The sequence below is a fragment of the Strigops habroptila genome, chromosome 4, assembly GCF_004027225.2.
Source record: "Strigops habroptila isolate Jane chromosome 4, bStrHab1.2.pri, whole genome shotgun sequence".
Classification (NCBI taxonomy): Eukaryota; Metazoa; Chordata; class Aves; order Psittaciformes; family Psittacidae; genus Strigops; species Strigops habroptila.
Genome location: NC_046358.1, coordinates 34574583 through 34600003, shown reverse-complemented (window position 1 = coordinate 34600003; position 25421 = coordinate 34574583). Strand labels below are relative to the sequence as shown.

General features: G+C 44.6%; 1 protein-coding gene across 37 annotated transcripts in view; it reads left to right on the top strand.

Annotated features, from left to right (window-relative positions):
- Positions 1–20417: 20417 nt before the first annotated feature.
- NRXN3 (neurexin 3) overlaps positions 20418–25421 on the top strand; it is a 997539-nt gene continuing 992535 nt past the window's right edge. For 35 of the 37 annotated variants that reach the window (XR_003991147.1, XR_003991145.1, XR_003991143.1 and 32 more), the window contains exon 1: positions 20418–20656. The gene's annotated coding sequence lies outside the window, so the exon portion shown is untranslated. Of the gene's footprint in view, positions 20657–20774; positions 21915–25421 lie in introns of those variants that run through there. The other 2 variants (XM_030484245.1, XM_030484246.1) reach the window with 2 other exon arrangements.

Below are 25421 nucleotides of genomic sequence, written 5' to 3'. Positions count from 1 at the left end.
ACACTTGTTTCTGAATTGAGCAGGACACCACATTGCATTGAATCTGGTGGTCTATTGGGCAGTGTATGCCTGCGTTCAGCTGGGCTCCCAAAGCTCCTCTTTCAGTAATGTTCATGCTGTCCTCTTATGATGCGCTTACTGTTGCTCAGGGGACAGTTAGAGTAGCAGCCTGAAGGGAGGGATGCCCTGTTTTATTATTACTGTTAGTCATGGCTGTAGGATCCACTGGGGTAGTGTCTGCAGTTGGATATCCAGAGCTGTCATTTGTGGCTTGTGCACAGAGATCTGCTGCACTTGAGCTGTTGCCAACAGTCCTTACTCCTATAGTTGTCCTATTAGCACTGAAAATATTTTAGTTTTCCTCTTCCAGAAAGGTTATTAGTCCTGACCTAGCTGCTTGTGTCTTACTGAGTTTAGCTTTTTCAGTTTGTTTTGAATAGCTGTTATATGAAGTCCTGGGGAAATTTGCCTCTTAGGGCTAAGAGCAGTGGATTTGGAGGAGAAGGAAGAGGGACAAAAAGGAAATATTTAAGAAGGGGGTGTATTCCCTAACAATACCAGCCTGGTGAGCCTTTCTTCCCTTTCTCATTAGCAGAGATGCTGCTGTGAAGGGGGTATGCAGCTTTGATTCTATAAAATCATCTGTGTATAGGCACTTGTCATGGTTTAACCTCACCTGGCAGCTAGCTAAGTACCATGCAGCTGCTTGCTCACTTCCCCCACTTTCCCTCCCTCGTGGGATAAAGAGGAGAATCCGAAAACAAAAAAGGTAAAATCTGTGGATTGAGATAAGAACAGTTTAGTAATTAAAATCAAGTGCAATATATATTACTACTACTAATGAAAAGGGAGGTAACAAAGAACGAGAGAGAAAACTAAACACCACCACCACCCCCCTGCCCCAGAACAACAGTGATGCACAACACAATTGCTCACTACTCACTGACAAATACCCAGCCTGACCTGAGCAGCAACCCAGCCCTTCTGAGTAACTCCCCCAGTTTCTATACTGGGCATGACGTGCAGTGGTACGGAATACCCCTTTGGCCAGTTTGGGTCAGCTGTCCTGTCTCCGCTTCCTCCCGGCTTCTTGTGCCGCTCCTCGCTGGCAGAGCATGAGAGACTGAGAATTTTTTGACTTAGGGTAAGCGCTACTCAGCAACAACTAAAACATCGGTGTGTTATCAATGTTATTCTCTAACTAAATCCAAAACACGGCACTGTACCAGCTACTAGGAAGAAAATTAACTCTATCCCAATGGAAACCCAGACAGCACTGGAAACGGATGTAATCAGTTGGAGACAGTGTGCAGTGGTTACACAGAACTGATAGGGATAGAGTGCTGTACTGTTAATATATTAATAAAAATGTCTGAGATTATCCTCCTGTACCAGCATATACACCCAACAAGAACAGAACAAGGAAAGCTTTAGGGACTTTGTTTGCGTTCTTTTTAACCAAAATATCTATGTGCATGCAGGAGAAAGACAGGGCGACAGCATGTGCTCTTTACTGATGGTAAAGCAGAGTTTTGTCTATGGACACTCTGCAATATTTTCATAAGAATAGAGAGTGAAGACAGGTTCTTGAACAGAACAGTTGGATGTCTCATCTGGGGTTGCTCTTTAGGATGAATTAAGCCTTTGGGATCATCCAAATTTTTTTGTATTCCTAAAGCTGTAATTTGATGACACCCTCTAGTGAGTGTTAAGGGTTAAGAGTATTAGGCAACAGTTTAAAAAAAAAAAAGCTCAGGAACCCTTTTTTTTTTTTTTTCATTTCCCCCTTTCCCTCCCCCTGCCACCCCCCCATTTCAGAGCAATAAATGCATTGTTTCAGGGTGAAAAATTTCCTCAATACTTTAATTTACTAGGAAAATTGAACTAGAGTTGTTAATATCCCCTTTGGGCATTAATTTATAGTCATTTGATCATCTTCTTTACTCCAGATACTTCTCCTGACCATGAATGCTTATATTGCTTTAAAAAACCCAAACAAATAATCACTTCTTTTGATAGTGGAGTGTGTCTGGAACAAAAATATTATAGTCAGATTTTTTCCCATATGATATGGGGAAAAAAAATCTTTTTCCCGTATGTCTGATGACATACCATGAAATTATGTGGAAACTGGGGTGTAATATGAGAAGCTGAGCTGTCCAGGTGAAGCTGGGAATTAATGCCACAACTTTGTGATTTGAGGTTTTTTAAATACAAGCACAGGTTTTATGAAATCAGTAGAAATCTGCCAAACTGTGACGACAGCATTAGATTTACTATTATTACCCCAACAATTATTATTATTGTCAGAGTAAAGCTTTACCCATCTGCTTTCTTCTGTGCGCGCATTAACAACAAGCACCACTCTGGGACTTCACAGCAGAGTTCAGGCAGCAGCAAAGCAGTTGTCCTGGGTTCAGCTATAGCAGTCATTTTTCTCCTTCTTGGTAGCTGGTGCAGTGCTGTGTTTTTTAACTTTCAGCCTGGGAGCAACGCTGATAACACCGATGTTTTTAGTTATTGCTAAGTAATGTTTACTCCGACCAAGGACTTTCTCAGCCTCATGCTTTGCCAGGGAGGAGGGGAAGCCGGGAGGAAGCAGAGACAGGACACCTGACCCAAACTAGCCAAAGGGGTATTCCATACCACAGCACGTCATACCCAGTATATAAACCGGGGGGAGTTACCCGGAAGGCCCAGATCACTGCTCGGGTCGGGCTGGGTATCGGTCGGCGGGTGGTGAGCAATTGTATCCTCTCCCCTTGTTATTTCACTAATCATTATGATCATTGGTGGTAGCAGTAGTGGTTTGTATTATACCTTGGTTGCGGGACTGCTCTTATCTCAACCTATGGGAGTTACATTCTTCCGATTCTCCTCCCCATCCCTCCGGGAGCGGGGGGAGGAAGAAGTGGGGCGGAGTGAGCGAGTGGCTGCATGGTTCCGAGTTACCGGCTGGGCTCAAACCACGATAGCAGTGTAGCTACATGCATGAGACATGAGGAGGATTCACTGCTGAGATGAGGCAGACACCTGGGACTCGTGACGGGCAGGGCCGCTAAAATCCATCCATCCATTTTGCCATACCTCGGCAAAAGCAGCACCAACAATCAAGGAATTACAGGATACTGTTATGCTTTGCCTGGTTGTTCTGAAATCAGTGATGGGGCTGGGACCCAATTGGTGCAGGTCTCAGCCTGTGTGAGTTTCTTCGTTCTTCTCCCAGCTCTCCCGTTTCTTTTACCTGCTCCCCCTCCCTGATGCTTTCAAAAGCACCTTCCTCCTGCCCAGTGCCGCTTTCATAGCAGCTGCCCAGCCATCTTCCTGACATGCTGTTGCTTTACTAAGAAGGCTTTATGGGTTACAGTGCCTGACATTTCCCCTCCAGTTTTGTGGAGACAATGGAAATATGCATAGTGTCACTCATAACTTCAAAAAGCACAAGCAGGAGGACCTCCATAACTATCAGCAAATATGATAGTTTCCTTTGAAAGCCTTAGGGTAGAAAGCTTTTTAGGGAGAGATATGAAGGAAGAATGTATACATGCATGGGGATAAATCTGATCATGTGGATCAATGGGAAGCATCTGCAAATAGAAGAGAATGAAGGATAAAATTGGGTGCTTAGCAGGAGTTTGCATAGCAAGCAAGAAGACATGAAGGTACAGATACATAGTTATTAAACTGTAACCCTGACACAATCCGTAGCGCTACTGAAGTCTTTAATCTGTTAGCAAGCCTTACGCTGAATTGAAAAGATAATTTCATGGCTGCATTTGCGACTTCTGCACATGAAACATGGTGTTGATGTTAGATGTTCCCCTGGACCAGTAGTATGTCCAATTGAAGAAGCCTGCAAGGCTGTCTTTGCTTTATATGAGATGTTGAAAAGGTATTTCGTAGCTCATTGGGTAGATTCTGTGTTGCATTCCTGTTTCGTTGATCTCTGACACTTACCTGATTCTTTGAAATCTACCCAATTCTTCCTACAGATAAACTGCACACAAAAAGTTGAGTTCATCTCCTGTAACATGTACGTTCCTTCTGAGGGCCTTGCGATATGCTGGGAATCTGATCTCCACTGTGCCAGCAGGGCAGAAAGATTCTGTGTTCTGGGCCTTGACCTGCAGCTCTGGAGATCTGCATTTAATTTTCAGCTCTGCCACATACTTCCCAAGTGACCTTGTGCAAGTCATTTATTCTCTCAGCATTTAATTATCACCCTTTTGCAGATGAGAAGTTGACACTTCTCTGCCTTCCAGAGAGTAATGTGAGGATAAATTCATCAACGTTCACGTTCTGATGTGAACAATGAGAGTTCACTGAGGCAAAGCCAAGTCTAACAGGGGAGACAAGACAACATAAGGAAACAAAGCAAGGATGAAGCCCATTTTAACTAGTTAGAGAACTATCCTGTATGAACAAAGTATATGATGTCTTGCAGGGTTTTACATCAATCCTCTGAGTGTGCAGTGCTATGGCTTTATTAACCTATCCTTCTGTATAGTATGGTGACAAAACTGGCGGCTGAGTGGGATCACAAAGTTCCTTGCTCTCTTTTAGTAACCAGTCATCAGATTGCTCATTTGCTTATGTCACTTCTTTGTGCAGCTCCTGCCTTTTCCTTTCTGTAGCTAATCTGAGTCAAGCATGGAAAATGGTCATTTACTGAGGTTATGGAATGTAGGTTGTCTTGCAAATAGGAAAAAAAGGTGCAAAGCATTAAAAATGCTCTCTTGGAGAGAGAATGTTCCATGTCAGTCTGTGTTTTCTTCATACTTTGCTGTCCTAGAAGAGCTAGGCATTTCTACTCTCGCTGCCAAAGGACTTCAGCTGTGTGAGACATTTCCAGCGTTTCCTAGGGAGATGGCTTTCATTTTTACAGGTGACAGTGGTGGGTCTGGAATGCATGAACAGGCATCTTGACCTGGGTGTGAAGTTATTAAAAAAATAGGTGTGATTCAGAGGAGTAGGACTTCCTGCTGAGGTGTTGGAGTCAGCTGCCTATGCATCTCCTGAATCACTGTGGTTAGCCACTAGCAGTGTCTGTATTCCAGTCACTAAGCACGCACTATAGGCACTTAACAGCCCAGATAAGGCCTCCCTTGACTGGTTTCAGTTGCAGACTTCCAAGGGCCACAGAGGACTAGCTGTCCCTTCTTCCTTCCTAGCTGTTCCTATGTTGTAGTTTAACCTCACATAGCAACTAAGGACCATGCAGCAGCTCACTCATTTCCACCCTCCCAATGGGATGGGGAGGAGAATCAGAAAAAGGTAAAACCCGCAGGCTGAGATCAAAACAGTTTAATAATTGGAAGAAAGTAAAATATAATAGTAGGAATAAGGAAGAGAGTAATAAACCCCAAGAAACAACAGAGATGCATAATACAATTGCTCACCACCCGCTGGGCTGATACCCAACCTGTCCCCGAGAAGCAATTGTGGGTTCCAGCCAACTCCCCCCACTTTATATACCGGGCATGATGTGCTATGGTATGGAATAGCCCTTTAGCTAGTTTGGGTCAGGTGTTCTGGCTCTGCTCCCTCTCTGCTTCTTGTGCCCCTCCTCACTGGCAGGGTATGAGAGATTGAAAAGTCTTTGATTTAGAGTAAGCACTACTGAGCAACAACTAAAACATCGGTGTGTAATCACCATTATTCTCATACAAAATCCAAATCACGGCACTGTACCAACTACTAAGGAAAAACAAACCCAAACCTCCATTCCCAACTGAAACCAAGACATCCTGCAAGTAATAAATTCAAAAATGTTGATTGGTCTTCTGCAGCTGTTGTCCTGCTGATATTCAGAAGGGTGGATTACAAGTGCCTTTCTCATCTTGCTCCTTCAAAAGCAGGTGAGCATCCTTTTGTGTAGCTAGTGCATGAGCTCAAGCTTGAAGTCATTTGGGATGTCAAGTTACATGTGGCAGTTGGCTTCTTCTCATGTATGGATGAAAGCAATTACTTGTCCCCAGAGTAGCAAAATACTATCAGAGAGCTCTGGTCTAATTTTTGTTTTGTTGCCCACAGCTTTTACTAAAGCTATATGGAGCTTCAGGTTTTTGGCGCTTTGGAATGTCATATTGCAAGGCAGATCTCTCTTCTGTTAATGGCTGTGTGGATGTCAAACATTTATAAGAAATAGACTTCATTATTTCAATTATTTTTTTCAGGTAGTCCCATGCTACTTTTCCCACTTTCTGTTTAATATTAGACTAAAAAACCCCACCAAACCCATGTCTTAGTAATTAATTGAACTTCAGAATGAAGTTATCTTGCTTTGCAGCTTCCATGAAATATGGGTAGTTTGGATGTGTGCATTTTGGGATCTTTTTGGAAGCCTTCTGCTTGCAAGTCTCAGGACTTTATAACCTGACATTGTATCTCAGCTAGTGGGGTCCAAGATGTCAGGTGAAAAAGGAGATGGGGACTTTGGAGCCCAAATTTTTGCATATTCTTGAATATTCAAGTGGCTAACTGCAATCTATTTCAGTGTAAATAAGGTACCTAGATATTCTGAAGATTTGAGATCTAGTTGGGGGAAGCAAGTTTGTTCTTTATTATTATTTAAATTTTTTTCCTGTCCCAGTAGCATTTTAAAACCTCGCAGATTAAGGATTCTCTGTTCATAGATTTCTGATCTGAGCAGACCCTAACCACCAATTGCTTTCCCAGAATTTCTAAGATTAGGATGCATTCCAGGAAAACCAAGCAGCCTGTAAGGAGTAGATGCTGTCTTTGCTTTGTCTTCATCCTGGCTTCTCTGGAGTAATGTTGGAGTTGTATAAAACATGTTTCCCATTAGGAGAAAATGTGCTGTAAAGAAGGAAGCCTAAGTAAATGTACAGTAAAGAGATATATAAAAGTGTCTGTGAGAGACAATTCATGGTGCTGTTAGTATCACAAGGAGATTTTTGTCTTGGGTTTCAATAGGCCCTTGCTGGAGTTCAGGGAATGACTGTGATACTAAACTTTACCTTTAAACCCCATGCTGAAAACAAACAGCCAGTATGTTCTCAGCCTATTCAGCATCTCTGTTAAATAAGGGAATATAAAGAGGTGCGCTGTGGATATTAGAGATTTGGCATACTCATGGTATTGCTGTCACTGGGAAAGGATATTTATAAAATGTGCTATGGAGCAGGTATGATATTGCTGCTAATAGAGAAACAGCCCTAGCAAAGTGCCTTTGAAACTCATGTGAGGTATGAAAATGCAACAAGACCCTTCATCAAAAGATTTCAGAGTGTGGGGTGAACAAAACCTTTCTCTTCCTGCAGTGTGAGTCAGGTCATATGGGTGAGTAGAGCTGATACTTAGGCACACGTAACAAAACTTGGCAACAGGAAGTGAAGTCACATGCCTAGCAGAAACTTCAAGGGCACGCTCAGGAGACAGAATGTAATTACTCAATTTGGATTTTAGCCATGACACTGAATTAACCCTCAGAACAAGTATGATTTTATTTATCTCAGTTCCTCATCCTGAGAGTTCCTAAGATTAGAGGTAGGCACTGAGGACCCTGTATTTAATTTTCTTGATAAGCTTTTTCTATGACCTGCATTCTTGTAATATCTGCTCCTTACAAACATGAATGAATTTAGTCTAATATCACCTCTGTGAGGCTGGGAAGTACTTTCCCAGCCACCCTTCATGCCTAGAAGTGGTCCTAGAGAGAAGTACGAGACTGGGGAGGTTTGGGTTGTTTGTTGCACAGAAGGTTACAGTCTTAGTTGCTGTCCCTTTCCACAAGGAAAGGGCATAAATATCCAGGTTAGGAAAAAATTGGTAATTTAATGAGCTTCAAAAGACTTGGTGGGAAACAGCATTTCCCCTCCCTGCTGTCCTTGCTCATGATGAGTGCAGACATCAAGCAGAATGAGAGGCTAATCACTGTATATTTAATGAACAAAATATCAAGTTTGGTTTTGTATAGGGTATTGTATGTTAGGCAGTTGGCCTGTCTCCTCTTCCTCCTGGTTGACAGTACGATTCTCTGATCGGGTAAGTTTTCCTGTTATGTGAACCCTACCTGTGGAGTGCACATGGAAAGCCTGTGTTTCCTTTCACCTGAAAGTTGCTGTTTGATGAATGAGATGCATTTTCCTCTAGTTTTTTGGATTATTTCTTGTAGAACAGCTGCACAGCTTCTTGGAGGCCTGCTGCTGGCCCAAGCCCCTGTGATCTTAGAAATAACTAGATAGGTGGTGATCCAGAATAAAAAGAAAAGGCAGGTAAAGTGGGGGCACAGAGATCCTTCTCTTTTCCTCCCTTCAAGTAATTTTTTTCTCTTTATTTTGCAATCCAGAGTATAGAGTTATTCCTCTTGCCTTTCCCTGTCATAGGAATGGACAATGAGTAAGGCTTTAAGTAAGGCCACACTTCAGGCTCCATAAAGCTGTGTTCGATGAGCTCCACAGCAGACTTCCATACCCAGAAAGATTTAGACCCATGCAGGCACAGAACTCCGTGACTTAAGTGAAAGGAAAGGATCCCATACCATGAAGTCTGGTGAGATCAGAGATCAGTTATGACCTCATCTGCCTCTCATCAGGGAGCGATCAGGCCAGTGAGTGAGGGCAGGCTGGGCTAAGCAGTCAATCAACAGAACCTAGACCCGTAGCTCAGGTTTGCCTATCGAAATAATCCGACAACAGTTATTCGCAGCGTCTCTGCGATGCAGCCCAGCCAGGAGTAAATCTCCGTTACAGGAAGAGCGCTGCCGGCGGGAGCGCGGCAGCGGCGGTGGAGCGGCGAGGGACGGCTGCAGGGCGGCGGGGCGCCCGGCAGCGTTCAGCACCACGGAGAGAGGCACGGGCCGCCCGCGGTTCGGTCGGTTTTACTCATCACCGTGGAGTAACAGGCTGGTTATTTTAAGCCGCTAGATGCTTTTATAAACTCTTTATATGCCAAGTGCTTGCCAAACGCCCACCTGTTTGAAGAGAATGGGGGGAAAAAATAAAATCGAAGTTCTGTACAAGAGCAGCCAGTAAAATGGCAAGTGTGACAGTCAGTACTCGGGCAGCACTTTTCAGGCAAGGGCCTCCAAGTGCTTTATGAATATTAATGAAGCCAGCTGCAAAGCCAATCATCCCTTTACAACCTAGAGAGGTTTCATTATCCTCTTCTAGTTGGGGAAACTGAGGCAGATAAGGATAACGTGTTTTGCCTTGGCCAGTATTGGCCTCAGGAAATAAAGACCATGACCTTTAAGCTTTCACTAATACAGAGCAACACAGCTCCTACAGCTCTGTCCATTTTAGTTTTAAGAGATGTATTTCCTTCTCTAAACTACCACTCGCTTAACTGATCTAGGTTGGCAATCTTATGGCAAAGGATTTTCCAGCTAGCCTAATTATAGCAATACTCACGGCCTTTCTGTATCCTCAGGATCGCTGCTTTTTTCCAAAAGATAAAAGAGAGTCGCTAGCCTTATTTCAAATGCACACCAGTACATGTGTGGTGCTAGGTTTGTTATTCTTGAAAACGTTCATTTGCAGCAACAACCTGCCCCCTTAATGCTTAGGAATATATAAATATGTGTGCTATTTTGCACTCAATTGTCAGGCATGTCCCATGCTGTTTTGTTGTTCCCCTGGACAGGTGGAGACAGAGCAGTTAGGCACTGATGGCTTCTGTCTGGTGAGCTGGCTCTTGATTGACTGATTAGCTTCTTTGTATGGCAGGCACTTCTCTGCTCCGTCATTAAAGATGCATCATAACCCCTTGCAAGAGCTTTTTTTTTTTTTTTTTTTTTTTTTTTTTCGCCTGAGATGAAGAGAGAGAGGAGGAGGAGTAATTTTGAATGTTTTACAGTAGGGAAACTTTTGTTAATATGGGAGGTCTTTAGGTATGGAGTGTAACCAGGTTTCTGGCTCCAAAACTGCCAAAGAGCCTGCAATGTGTAAAACTGGTGCACATATCTGTAACTTCTTTGCAATAGAAAACTGAAAAAACTGACAAGGTATTAACTCGTACCTCTGCTCAAAAGATTTTTCATGTATAGCATTCCATTAATTTTTGTTTGTAGAAGCTATCTTTAGTATTAAAGAGTTAACCTTTGTAAAATATGTGGGAAGGAATTAGCGTTCTTCATTTTACAGTTGGATAAGAGTAGTTATGGAGAGGGAGACTGGCTTATAGACATGGTTGCAGATGTCTGGCCTGTCAAGTTCCAGCTCTCAGTCATTTCAGCTTGACACCAAACCACGCTTTCCTTCCAGAGGTAGGAGACAAGACCCAGAAGATGACCCCAATTCTCTGTCAGTGCTGGTATCTGATGTAGCTGCTTTCAATTTTGCTGTTGATAATGCTATGAAAGTCCCTTATCTAATATGTTGTCTGCCTGGAGAAGTGATACTGGTGTGTGTAAGTGTGAACTTAGATTGACATGCTAGTATAACTTCATTATTTCTTTGTAAGATAAATTTTCACAAGTCAACTTGCATCACTCTGGAAGGAGCTTAAGCTAAGGAGAACAAAAAGGCATCTCCTGTTCTGCAGCAAGCATCTACACAGGGAATTATAACAGTTGCTTGTTTAACAAGATTTCTGAAGTTACACTGATAAGGCCAGTAAAACTCTGTTTCAGACAAAGCATAGTATAATTCACTTGTGTTGCAGCACTTTCTTCATCATCCTTGCAGATATTGTGATGAACTCATAGATAATATGGCTGCTTCTGCAGTGGTGATCAGTAGTGCCAGAAATAGATTGAGCTGTAGTCCTAGGATTGTGCCTGGCAAAAAGGGACAAGGTGATCAACATCTTCCATCTGCAGGTCAATATCTTAACAGTCAGCTGTGGTTTGTAGCTGGATGGGGGGAGGATGGAGTCTTCTGTTGTTATGAATTTGTCTGTGCATGAGGTGATCATAAGCATGCTTTATATGATCACTGTGACTCCTTGCATAGAGTTGAGCACAGTATGTTCAAGACACTGCAGTTCAGTTGTGACTGACACTTGCCTAGCTGTGTCCAGGTTGTACTAGTCCCCTTGATGTAACCCCCAGGGCCTCTTGCTGAGACAGCAACAGGCTGGGCAGAAGTTTGTTAATTAGAACCTGTTGGAAACCTTCTCTTTGTTTGGATGGTAATATGAAACATAACAACTGCAGATCCAGTGGGTCTTCTGACTCTTTCTGCCCTTTGGTTGAAGGATCAGCTCCTTGTAGGAAGATTCTGACTTCCATTTACAAGAGGCCAATGCTGAGAAGCACCACCTCTTCATTTAACCAGGTATACCCATTGTTGTATTGCAGTTTACATACTGATCCTAGATCTGAAGAGTAGAAAGTTTCAGTGACTCCAATGCTAAGTATAGGCATCCAAACAGCATTTTGCCTAGTAGGAATCTGCTTGCTACAGAAATTTAGTGGTCATTCTGTATTAAGCCTGCAGAAAGATTCATGTCTCTTTCTACACGACAGGAATCAGGTCTATGCAGGCATTTAGACATCAACATATGGAGCTTTGTTGGGTCCTATATGTGGTCTAAATCTAAGAGATCTGTAGGTCTGTGAAGTTGTGTTTTAAAATTTAAGAGGAAATCCTGTCACTTCAGAGACCTGCAGAGATCTCCATTAAGAGCTAGACATAGCATAGATCCATCCTGGGATGTAGCATGATGTTTGGTTTAGTGGAAGTGTGGAGAGCTGAGAGAAAGCGATAATTCAACAGATAATCCAAAAGTGCTTAACATTGGCTCCTTTTTAATTGTAAGGCATGTTGATTGGCTTCTAAGAATGTTTTATTAAGCCATCTTCAGCCAGGGGAATATTGATGGCAATGGACTGCTGCGGAGCTGTATTTGTGGTGGTGTGAGAGGTGCACTGTGGGAGGGCTGTGAAGGCTGCTCTATTTTTGGGATATAAAATTGCAGTGCAAGGAGGAATGGATGGCACCTTGCTGTGAAATAATATAATTCATACCTATTTCTTTACAGTATTGCCCTTTGAATGGGCAGTGCCATGGCAGCCTTGTCTAAAGGCAGCTGCCCAACCTTTGCTCATCCATGTACAATGCAAAGTTTCAGCTCTGTTAGGAATTGTTTGCATGCAGCAGATCTCATTCTCTGAGTTGCATTGGTGCAGTGCCAGTCAGCTTGGGGAGGGGAGGCAAACCTGCTAACTGGAGCTTTTGCTCGTTTACTGTGTATTTTTATCTCCCCTTCAATCTTTTTTCTTTTTCTCTTTTTTCTTTTTTTTTTAAATTTAAATATTTGTTGTCAGTTCATTTATTTTTATGACAAATTAATTTTTTCCTTCCAGAAACAGAAAGCAATAGACATGCCAGAATCATGGGGGCATCTGTTCTCTACTTTTAATTAGTCTTTTTTCCCCCACTCACTTCCAGCCTGTATGGAGAGATGCATGACTTTCCACCCCACTTAAAAAACTACCTGTGTCATCAATTACAATGTACCTATATGCCAAAGACAGACCGTCTATGAGGCCTTAAGCACTGATAAAGGATAAATAAAAGTCTTTGCACGCAGTTGATTCCCAAGGGTCAAAGTGTGTTCAGTGAGGTGTGCCCTCAGGGAAGATTGTTTTTTCCTTAAAGTGGCAAAACCCATCACACAGATTAAGCATGAATCTATACTTTAATCTGTTACTTTGGTTGCTATATTACTCTTCCAACCCTTTGCTTTCTATTTTGAAATGCCATGCATCCCGTTCCTCCACCTTTATGCTTACTACTTCAAGTTCAGTGATGATTTGGTTGATGGAAGGAAGGAAGGAATCCAATGGGACCTGCAGTCAGTAGTCACAGCCGGTTTTTGGTAGGAGCCTTCCACTGATTTCAAGGAAAGGAAGAATGAAAAACATACAGCAGGAAAAGGAAGCATGGAAGTTGGGCCATTGAACTATAACAGGGTATCATGAGTTTAATTTGAGCAGGGAAATATATAGATGTAACGGCCCTCAGTTTATGCCAGTGGTGAAATTTATGAGGCTCTGAAAGGGCATCGGAAGGGGGAGGTAGTGAGTCTTGTATTGCATGGGAGAGTTTAAGTGAGGTGACAATGGCATCAACAAATAGATCATGGGGAATAATCCTGTTCTGATTGTGGGGGAATGGATGAACTATCACCTTAGGTGGTCTTTCTCACCTGTACCTCTCATGTGAATACGACACTTTAAAGTGCCGAGAATATCCATCAATATCGACTGAAGTCTGTGATAACTAAAGGCAGGGATTGTTCTGCAGCTAGTGGTACTGCTTCTGTAGGTTTGAAGCATCTCTCTCTGTTCTCTGCCTCAGACACAGCTCACTTTTCTGCATGTTTCAGCACTCCACATATTTTGCTTGCCCCAGTCTCTGCTTCACAGCTGCTGCATTAAATTAATCCGTGGACACTTCAAAGATGCTGTGGAAATGTATTGCTTGCCTTCAGCAACAGCGGCGGTTGGCCAGTTGCATTGCTCCCCTAGCCCATCAGTCCCAGCACTGTGGTGCTTGTGTTTGCTGGACTGTTCCTTCTGAGTGTATGGAGGTGAACACATGTTCCATATTAATCTTAATTTCAATGAAGTTGTTTTAGTTCATGCTTTATTGCAGCGCTTTGTAATAATGCATCTGTAATGGCAGCCCTTGGGGCAGCAGTCGCATGTGGCAGGCTGAGTGCCTGAACTGCTCCTGAGAATGACTCCAATCATACAGAATGAGGCACTCCCTGGTGCACCATCTGAATTTATAATACCAATTTATATGGTGCCCTAAAGCTAGCTTTGTATTTGCTCTGGGACACAGGGGCCAGGCTATAGAAGGGGAACTGCTCTCCATTTTTCTGCTGTCCCTTTTTTGAATATATGCATTTGTCTAGCTTTCCAACTTGCCTGTCTTAAAGCCTAGGCTGAGCCCAGGAAAAGCAAGAATATGCCTTGATACACAGTGATAGGTGCAGAATCTGTAATCGGTCAAAAGAGGCCTGCTGCCAATCTCATGGCATCAGTCAGAGCCTTCCACGAAGTGTGGAGGGGAGAGGTGTAGGGGGCAGTCCTGCATGCAGTGTACGGCAGACTCCTGGCGGTTAGTTCATTATGGTCATGCTTGTGTGGTTGGGAGTCAGTATTGGCTTAACCTCCTCCGAGAAAATAGGTGATGAGACCCAAGCCACTTAGGTTTGGGTTTTCACAGCTCAGGGTTGGATTTTCCAAGACAGGTGCCCAGTAGGATTTTCAGGAAGTACTTGAATAGCATACATATCTAATGCAAATTAACTTTGAAAAAGGAGCATATAGTGCTTTAAAGGTCAAAACCAGTGCTTTAAGCTTGCCCTGGAGATGTGCCACACCTATCATTAAACAGGATAAAAGGCTTTTGCCAAAAATAGTGTTCAGTAGGTGGAAAGAAAGTATGTTTTGCTCTTTTTGGCTCCCTGGAGGATTTTGCTTATGCTAGAAAATTCCCACCCCCCTGTTTTAGATGCACCAAGGAGAGAATTTTACCCCCTCACCCCAGTTTTATTGGAGTCCTGTTTGGGGTTCCTCATCTCATCTTAAATCTTCAAGTCAGAGATTGATGCAGAACGAAGACATTTATTGTCATCTGATTGTGAATGACAGATACTTCCTCCCATGGACAGAACAATCTTTGACGGCACTGTGTTTGTCTGGCATGTGAGTAGAGAAAATAACTGGTTGTTTCATTTTATCATGTTTATCCAAAATCGTACATAAGGTTTTAAAATGAGGTAGCCCGACCATTAGAAGGACACTAGCTGCAGCAGTTGTTCCTTATCCTTAGAGCTTCCCAGTTGGTCAGTTAGTTAGAAAAAGATGACTGCAAGCATCTTTCAGGAGCTCACAGTATGAAAGAAATTCTGCTGGGAAAACCTACACTTCAGTGGCAGTGGAGCAGATCAGAGCTCAGTCGTGAGCTGGGTGCTGTATTGAGTGTGAGGGGGCTGCTTTTTGAGAGAAAGAGAGGGCAGCCTGTCTTGTCCTGCACTGATGTGGTTATTCAGCACTGATGTTTCTTATTCCATGTGTTCTTGCTGACTGGGGAGGATTTCTGTGTTGCGTGGATAAATGTTTGGCATGAGATTGGCTAGGGGTTGATCCTGAATAATGAACACAAATCTAGATACAACCCCCCAGACTGTCTTTTCCTGCATTGTTGGGAGTGTTGTCTAATGGTTACAGCAGGAAGTGTCCCTGTGTTGTACCACTAGTCTTGAGCAATCAAGGTGTCTGTACTTCAGGGCCACTGAAGGAGGTCAAGGGCAAAATGGAAATAATATTTAATCTTACTTGAGGAGTTGATGGAGCTATTCAAGGAGTAGCTCCTGTGGTTGCATTAGCTGAGTGTTTTGTTAAAGAGAGGTTTATCTTTCTCTCATGTTAAATCAGCTTTTCTGATCACAAAACTTTCCATGCTCCTCCTCTTTTAGTACTCATCAATTCTTGTTCCTACCCAATCCTGCTAATGGACAAGCAAGTATGACATAGTATTTGTTGCCAGGGAAACACACTGTGATGTCATTGGTTCATTTTCATGGCTCCATCTGAGGATTCAGAAACAAGAAGAGGGGGCAGAGTTGAAGTAGAACAGGTAGTAAGCAATTCTGCTGAGTCTTACTGCAGAGGGGGCTGATGGCATCTCAGAAACTGGAGTGATCCCCCAGAAGACTCAAGAAGCAAGACTTGAGAAGACTCAAGAAGCAAGAAAGGACAGGGTTCAAAACTGGTGGAAATACTTGTTTGTGCATTAGCTCTAAAATGTGGCTTTGGTTTTCACCATTTCACTGGACGCTACCTGCTGCCTGTAGAAGTGGTTCTCCTCCTTTTGGGCCATCACCAAATCAGGGTCACAGAAGGATTGTTGACAATGGTAATGGATATTTTTCTATCCTAGAATGAGGTGTAGAGATCTGTCTAATATATGTTAGTGGAGATCATACAGCCAGTTTGACCACCATCAAATTTGATATTGCTGGCTGAGAGAAGGTACAGCTTTATGGTTTGGTTTTCTTTTTTTCCCCTTCTTTTGCACACTCAAGTGTGCACACACATCTGACTTATCTGTTGTAATGCTTACGTATTCCTATGTGTAAATACACACATACAAGACACCCTCTGACAATGATGCTCTGAAAGATGGCAGAAAACACTGTATGAGACTTGGAGAATTGCCTACATAATTTTTTCCCCAAATATATTGGTTGCTGTAATGACACAAACTCCCTTTCCCTATGTGCCTTGCCCTGAATGTGCTCCTGCAGCATTTGCACACACACTGCTCTTTTTTAAGCCCTCTTACACACTCCTTTTACAAGGAATCCTCTCATCTGAATGGGTTTACCCTTACATGCTTGGGTACACATATCACGTTTTTTGGCACATGCTCTCCCATTCATACACTGCCACATACTCAAACGTGTGTCTGTATAGTTTCTACCCCCTGTATACTCAGCTAGACAAAGTGGTGCTCAGAAAATCACTTCCTGTACACACTGTCTAAAGTTTGTCTGTAGCTATTAAATAAATGCAACAGAATCTGCTAGGAGGAGGAAAAGGTCTGTGAATCAAGAAAAGACAGATGTATCCTGCAAGTGGCCAGAATAACTTTGGAGGTTGAGCCTCCCACTGGGGTGAAAAATGATGCTTGCAGGAGAAGGGCTCAGAACTAATCCTCTGAGATGATGGTAAAGGGAGTTCTGACCAGGTGCTGTCATGATTACTCTTTTTTCCCATCTCTGTTATTTCTTATTATTGTAATGAGGTTTGCTCTCTCAAGAAGGATAAGGTCACCAGTGAGATAAGATCAGCTTCATTTGGCACAACCAAGATGATCTGATCACAGTTTGGACTGCAGCTTCTAAATTCACCTTGGGTATTAACTCTGGGCAAAAAGACATTGAAAGTGCTAACATGGCAGAAAAAGAAAAAAAGATTAAAAAAAGTAGCCAGAGAGACAAATTGCATTCTTACCTTGTGCAGACTTCCCTGCCACTGTTTCAATGGCAAATTCCCCTTGAGCCTCATTTCTGTTAAACAGTACCATACAAATGCTTGATTTCAAGGATTTGGTGAATGCTGTGCAGAGAACCTGTGGAAAAAGCCAGGAGATTATGGGACAGTGTTGCAGTGCAGACTCTTCCCAGCCCCTGCTGCCATGCTCAGGGTGTTACTTTAGATGGAATCTTCTAGATCTTGTATTGCAGCATTTGGATACCCTAGCATGATGGATGATGCCTCTAACTCCTGCCTGTTCTGTCTCCAGAGCCTTTTCCAGGCTCTGATCCCTCTTTCTTACCCCCCATGCTTAACAGAAAAGGGGGGGACACCAGGAACTGAAGGTAATGGCACTCACAGTTTCTACTGCATCAGGGAGTTAGGTTTTTCCTGTTAGACAGCTCGCGTCTCTAACAGATGTAAGCAAAAGCTGTGTCTTGTAGCTGTGGGTACTACAGCCACTGCCTTGAGTTAGCAAGCCCCGATCTCAGAGCAGAGTAAGTACCTTGAAGTCAAACAGTCCCCAGTAGCAGTTTATTGAAAACTGCGCCAGCTGAATCGCACCAGTTTATTGACACTATTATGTCTTTTATAAAACAAACACATGAGCTTGGTAAGAAGTTTTGGAAATTGATTCCAAAGGGAGCAAGCAAAAGAAGATGAGTAACGTGTCTATCCCTGTGTATTCTTGCCTTTGCTTCTTTCCGCCGGTGGTGGGAGCAGAGAGCCCAGTGCTTGTGTCGGGAGGGACTAGCTGGGTACATTAATCTGTGCCACTGCTCATTTAGAAGGCCCCGTGGAAATGGAACTGGCAGTTTTCTTAATGAAGACGCCAGAAAAGGCTGATGTATCTACTGATCACCTTATAGATGGGAACAAAATACTTTATCTAGAGTATGTCATATATTTTTAAAAGTGTCACTGCAATGCCAGTGGCATATGCTAGGCAGGGGAGCCCTATTAGAGGGGGCTGGTGCAAACCTCACTGTGGTAATGATTTTTTTCCTTCCGCTCCATACAACTTGTTTGCAAACTGCAGGGTGAGAGCTAGAGATGTGAAAGAAAGAATTAGAGAAATTAGTCAGATAAATCCACTCCCCTATTGAGCGACTGGAGCATAGCTTGCTGGACAAAGAACTCCTTGTACTACACTGCTTTCCTGTTGCCTCTGTTTTGCTCCGCACTCCAGTAAAGATGTGCCTTGCAACCTTAAGGAAGCTTCCCTGCTCTTCTAGTATTTTTCTCACTACTCTTTACCTATTTATAAAATGATGTCTGCTATTTTGATGCCTGACTCTAACAATTTGTTAGAAGCAGAGGTCTATGCGTCTGAGTTATGCACAGTAAGATTTTTTTCAAAGTAGTTGTTATCTTCCTTGGTTCATATATAGCACTCTGAATAGAAGCCCTCAGTTAGATGAAGTCTCCTACCCCTCTTTTTGATTTATAAGTATTTCATATGTGGGGGTTCTAGGTCTTTCTATTTCAAGTTGAAAGAACAGTGTGTGGATAAAAAATAGCTTGTTTTCTCCAAATAATCTTGGGCTTACTTTACCCTTTGTGATTAAGCTGGCTATAAGTTGCCATTGTAGTTTGTTCTTCTCTCAGGGTACGTGCTGTTTTCTGTCTGCCAAACTGAAGAGGTTTAGCTCAGAATGAGAAGTAGAGACTGTGCTGTTGTCATTGATTCTACATGGAGGATACTCTCTGATGATAGGCAGCCAGATCAAAATATGACACAAGTATGTGCATGGTCTTAGAAGACCTTGGAGAGTGAAGGGCCAGAGGTAGCGCAGTTTCGGATAACTACTTCATCAAACGATTAATTTGATAAACTGTAAGCTACAAAATGCTAGATTGCCAGGACTATCAGCAGGGGAGGAAAGGTACTAGAAGCCAGATTTTATTGCCAGTTGCACATTTTAAATCTGGAGTTAACTATTGAAGTGAACAAAGTAATACCTGATTTTCTTCACAGCAATTGAGACCAGGATCTAATCCCATGCCCTGAGGAAGAATTGGTAGTTCTCACCACTGTTATGTTGTTCATATAAAACAGGAAGCTTAACAATAACCTGCCTTTGCACAGACGTATAAACGGATAAATTCTTGCTCTTAGGATGCTGATTTTGAGTCACAAAGATGCCTCTTTGCTGGACCATTGTCACCTTGTTGAAATAAGTCTCCATTATCCTCTCCGTGCATGTATCTGAATTTGTTAGGGGATGTGAAGGGCTGTGTCTTCCAGAGAAACTTCCCAGGGGGCTCCTAATACTACTTGAAACTATTATTTAGTGTTTCTGTGTGGCTATTATCCACCTCAGACACAGCTGCATTTTGATAGTGGGCAAAGTGATCAATACATACTGTATAAAATAATAATTATTTATTACTTATCGAGTGCTGCGAGTAAGCTGTCTGCTATGCAAAATATGGAAAAAGACAAAAACCTTTGAATACATGATCAGAAAGGGGAAGGAAAGGCAAATAGCTTTCTAGCCTGCCCCTAAAGAAAATGCATTTCTGAGTGTCTGGCATTGCAGCATGAGCATCATACACAAATTTTACAAGATTATAGGGTTTGGAGAGAGGAGCTGGAAGGTTTCATTTCTCACTTTTGGTTCTGTGTGCGCTTCATGTGCACTATGTTCCTGCCTGCTAGTTGTCTTTGAGGTGGACTTTCAACACGATAACGCATTAAACACCTTTACATAGATGTTCCCCACAGAAGGCACTCTGAATTATGTTCTTTGCTGTGCTAAGTGCTAGTGGTGATAAAATGATAAATAACAGTGTTTAGGATACACACTCTGAATGAATGCTGACTCCAGTGCAGTGGATGCTGTTTGTCGGTGCCATTATCCCTGCTTTTACAAGTGAGGAAATGAGTGGATAAAAAGTTTGAGATATTTGTTCAAAGTAACAAGGAAACTTAGTGGCTGGTTTAAAAGAAATGGGCAGTCTATAAACTGACTGAAATACCCAGTAGGTTTGGGTCAAAGAGTCTTTGTGAACTTTAAGGGTTTCGAGGGGCTCACGGAGGTGATAGCCTGAGGGTCTGAGGAAGGCGTTGCCTCCTGCTCCGACGGCAGGTCACTGCTTGCTTGGGTAGCGCTGGCAAACTCTAGAAGGTTAAAAGTAAGCTGCATCTCTCCCTTCCCCTTGCTGGGACCAGAGGGGCAAAACCACTCCCGTGCTGGTCCGGGCGGGCGAGGCAGCGCTCCAGGAGCGAGACGCCGACGAGGCCGGAGGCAGAAGCGGAGCCTCCAGCCTCTCGCCCGGGAGGAGGCAGCGGTCCCGCCGACAGTGCGGGAGCGGGAGCAGGAGCTCGGCGTGGCTCTGCTGCCCCTGCCCGGGGCCGTGCCCGCTGCTGAGGCCAGCCGGGCCGGGCCGGGGGCACGGACCCGGGCCCGCGGTCTCTTTAAAAGCCGGGGCCGGGCCGGGCGGGTGCGGCGGCAGGGGGCGGCGGCGGCGTGCGCGGGGCTCGGGCTGCTCCGGCACCGCGGCGCGCTCAGCCCTGCGCAGCTCCGCCCGCGGCTCTCACGGCTCGGCTCGGCTCGGCGCGGCTAGCCCAGCCCAGCCTCCCCGGGACCTCGCGAGTCTCTGCGGCTGGGGCCACGCTGGAGCCCCCTGCCCCACAGCGGAGGCGAGCCGCGAGTTGGCGCGGCGGCCGGCGTCCGCCCGGCTGCGGAGGTGAGAGGGGGCGGCGGGCGGAGGGCGGCTCGGCTTGGCACGGCTCGGCGGGGACTACCCGCCCGGCGGGCGCTGGACATCGCTGCTCCGGCACTCCGCGCGTGGGTTTCTCCCGACCCACCTCACGGCAACTGTTTCGGATCGGTTTATCTCTCTCCCTGCTCCCGGTGCCCCAGTGGGGCTGGGCGCTGCCCACCCGGGCGGAGTGGGCGCGCACCGACCACCCGGGACGCTCCGGCCCCGGCTCCTTTCGCCCGACTTTTTGGGAAATCGCAGTTCCCACGGTGGGGCTTCTCGGAGTGGAAAATGGGTGGCCTCTCGCGAAAGAAGACACTACGCTGAGTTACAGCAGGGAGACGCTTAGAGAGCGAGCCTACCTCCTGTGTGACTAAAGCTTAAGGATTTCTTTTAAAAAAATTATTGATGAGGAAAGAAGAGAGGCTGAAGATGAAAGTTTTTTTTCTTTAATATTTTTCTTCTTCCAAGTCTTCGGATCTATTACAGTAGCGCCTTTCCTCCCCGCCTTCCATTTGTTTGTATTAATGATTTAGTAGCCGTCTTGCCTGAAAACTTCCACCGTGAGCGACTGCTGTGGGTTTTCAGGCAGTCAGTGACCTTAAAGGTTGGTTCAATGCTTTCTTCGTGCAAGATGTATGTGAAATAACCGCTGTGGTGGTGTGTTTTGTTTTTTTATTTTTTCTTCTTTTCTGTCGGGGGAAAAAAAAAAATCCACCTGCTTTATAATTTAAAAGAAAACATCATTCGGTCAGGGAGTGATGTAATTCTCCTACCTAAGGGCACTGACTCTGGTGCTTTGCAGGTGACTTGTCTTTTGCTTACTCTTTGAATTTATTTTAATTGTAGGCTTTTGTAGCTAGGAAGTAACATATTTAACCAGTGCTCTTTGAGGATGCATTTTGTTAAAATTGAAATTTTTATCTTTAAAAAAATTTTTTCCTGATTTCTACCCCCCTCCCAAAGAAAACAATAAAAAGATTAGGAGTGAGATCAGCGGCAGAAAACCCAAAGGATCAGGGAGGCAGAAGCCAGGCAAAACCCACCAAATCGTTTCTTGAAAGGACACTTCGAGCCTTTCGCTTTTCCAAGCTCTTTCCACCTTTCCATGGTCAAACTGTTCAACGCTTTGTTACAAATAGTTTTAAGAAATTATTTCTGTTTCTTCTAAATATTAGATTCCTCCTGTATTTTTTTACTGCACAGAATTGTTTCATGAGAAGCACACAGCCTTCCTAAAAAGGTGAATATTGAAACGACCGCTCTCCAATACCTGCTTATTGTATATTTTGAGGGGCTATTTTTTGAGGGGGCAAGCTCTTAACTAGACTGGTAAAAAGTCTAAGGGAGATGTCAAGTAGGTGGAGGAAAAATTGATCACAAAAGGTTTTGTTTGTTGTGATGATAGAGACAGTTATTAATTGTAACGTGAACCAGAAGGGTGTTACGTCTGTCACAGGTTTAAGTTAAAATGGTCATCGGTGTTAAGTTGGGCAAGTTTATCTAAGGGTTAGTAGTATTTTGGGGGGAGGAGGTTGCAGAGATTATTGCTCTTGATTTTGGGACTGGACGTACTTCATCAGCTGAGCGAACTAGATTATTGTATAGACATAATTTCCTATTTCTCTATAGGTTTGTTTTTGGTCTTCAGCAGTTTCTTAAACATTTGTCTCTCTCTAACAACGTATCTGGTTTTCGGGAGTAGGGAGGTGCACCTGGGGACATTGCAAGTTTGGGGATAATGGGAGCAACAGGACTGTGTTTATTTATTTAAAAAAAATAATAAAGAAGGTAAGAGGTGAGGATTCTCTTTCTGGAGCATTCGGGCACCTTCCAGTGGGGTACATCTCTTTGTTTTTAATTATTTATTTCACTTTTGTCCTTTAAAAAAATGAAGTAGAGTGAAACCAAAATGAAACAAAATAAAATTAAAGTAAGCGTTGAAAAATACATAAATAAAGGAGGGGAACGGCTGAAAGCCCAATACTTGATTTCATCATCCTGGTGGCGATGGCTTCTCGATAGAAGCGATATCTGGCGATATCACCCCTGTTCCATGGCTGTAGCCTGGCCTCATTTTACGCTGCGTTTCCACTGAACATGTTGACATGCTGCTGCTTATATAAGGGGAAGAACAAATTCAAGCAGATTAGTGCTTGGGATTTTGAGATCGGCTACCCAGATCATGTTGTGGGTTTTTTTCGTTTCCTTGGGGGAGCTGATGAGGGAAGACTGGAGAATGATGGGAGGGGGTGAAATCGGGATGTGTGGTTGGGGGAAGATGGGGTTGATGCGGGGAGCAGCTTATTCGCATAATGTCTGCGCTGCGTCCCTTTTTCTTTTCTTTTTATAAAACCCATTATCTCTAAAAACACATTATTCTTCAGCCCGGTCTAAAGAAAAAAGTAGTGGGAGGGGTTATCATAGCGAGGGGGTTTGGTATGGGAGTCATTAGACCCACTGCTGCAAAACCAAGATACAGAAATCCATCTGCACCAACATTTCGGGGGGAGGGAGGGCGTAGAGAGGGGGGAAGGGATGGATTGTCTATCTTGGATTAGCGAAGTGGAGCTTTGTATTCTTCGTTTTCCTCCCCATTTTCTGCCATTTCCCCCCATCCCCCCCATCCGCACACCCGCTTTCCTCCTCCCAGCCCCCACCCCCCCTGAAGGTTTCTCATCCCTTGACGAGAAAATTCTGTGTTACATCCTGATAGCTCTGCGGCTTTTTTTTAGTGCATCACAACAGTGGCATGATGACCTTTGCTTCATGCCACACGGATTCGGGTTCCCGATAGGGCTGTGACCACAGCTTGGGCACTCGTGCACACACTCGTGCACCCATAGTCATGTACCTAGGACAGGCTGTGATTTAATTCTGATTTTTTGCGTCTTTGTGTGTGTGCATGCGGCTGATAAACATTGGCAGAGCATAGGGAACTCAGTAAATGCCAAAGGCACGTCCATCCATTTCACCAGCCCTTCTTGCCACTCTCTTTTCCCGGACATTGTGTCACACATCATGAGATTTTGTGTCGAGAGGGGTGTGCCCTATGTGGATAGCAGGGGCCTGGGGATTGGAAGGAACGTGTGTGTACTGGGGAGGGAGGAATTGGGGGGGGGGGAAATGGACCTGACGATGCTAATAACATTATTTTGGTCAAATGAACGTCTGGTGATAATGATTCAGTGTAACCATCCGTGAAATACATGCTTGCGACACACTGGAATAAAGGTTACTCCAGGGAGCTCCGGCAGAGCCAGGCATGCCTGGGGGAGTGAGCCATCCCGTTGATGGAGGAAACAAAATTCATAAGCATGCCAGACCCCCTCCCCACCACCTCCTTGCATGTCCGAACTGGAGGGCATTGCGATGGAGAGAGGGGGTGAGCTGCACTGGAGCCAGGACCAAACAAAGCTTTCCCACCTCATTCTCCCATGCCATCCTCCCTTGCCCTCTTCGAGCTTATCCGTGCTGTTGATCCAGACGATACAGGAATATCGCCATTTCCATGCAGTCCCTGCTGGAGGCTGGTGAATTGAGGGATGGGGGGAGGGAAGCTCCTTGTGTTTCTGCTGTAGGGTGTGCAGGAGAGCCACGGCTTTTCAGGTCTCAGTAGAGCAGGGAAAAGGCTGGTGTGGGGGAACAAAGGAAGATAAGACTCTCTTCCTCCATCCATCCCTTCCTTCATTCCTTCCCCTAGCTAGAATATGGGGAAGGACCAGGCAAGCCTTGGTGGGCAGTTGCGGTGGCTGGTGTGCCGGGTTGGGGGAGCTGAGGCAGTAAGAGGGAGGCTTTTCCTGGGTTTCAGGTAGGCCAGGACTCTCTCCAGAGCTCACAGACCTGCTCAGCATCTTCTCTGGGTGCAGAGGACCTCCTTGATTGGTCATGGGCTGCTTACACCCAGGCAGAGGGGAGCTGGGGGAGGAAGGTGGCTCCACCGACCGCTGCTTCTCATCTTCCACCTGTCGCTGCGCCTGCTCTGAGGTCTCCAGGTTTCTGGATCTTTCCACTTCGTGGAGCAATAGCAAAGCTGAATAAATAAATTTGTACAGGGCTATTGTTTGCTTTTTGCTTTTTTCCTTCCTCTCTGACCTTGAGGTGCAAGTAAACTACAGCCAGGAAGATGGGGCAGGGGCATGCCCAGTGCCCCATACTGTTGGTGTTGGCGATACCTGGAGAGATACTAGTTTCCCCCACTCCCCTGCTTTGTGCTCACCAGAGCTAATCTTGCCTCGGCTGCCCAGCCTTGCCAGTAGTTGCTTTTTGATCTCTCCCTGCCCTCCCCTTTATCCCAGTCACTTCAGAAATGGCTGTCATGCTGCAGCTCCTGTGCTTGTAGTCCAGCCTTGCCTGCTGCCGAAGATGATGCATTGGCCAGCTGAGCGACAGGTAGATGGGGCTGCAGGGCCTATGTGCCTGCTGCCCTTGGGAGACTGCCTCCCTGATACCCTGCAGGGTGAAGGTGGGCCCTGTTTTTATGGTTCCTCCCTTTCCCCAGTGACCAAGGTACTGGTGTGTTCTTGTGGCACAGCGAACCTCCTTTTATGAATTATTTGTTAGCAGGAATAGGAAGGGTTGGAAGAAAGCATTATTGTAGATAAACTTCAATGACTGCAATGTGAGTTTTGTAGCTCACCAGTCTCTGACCGTGGTGTTTTGTCCTTCCTTGAGCTGGCACAGCCAGTGGAGCAGAATGAAATTCACACCGCACTGGAACTTATTCCTGACCCTGAATGATTTGCATCCT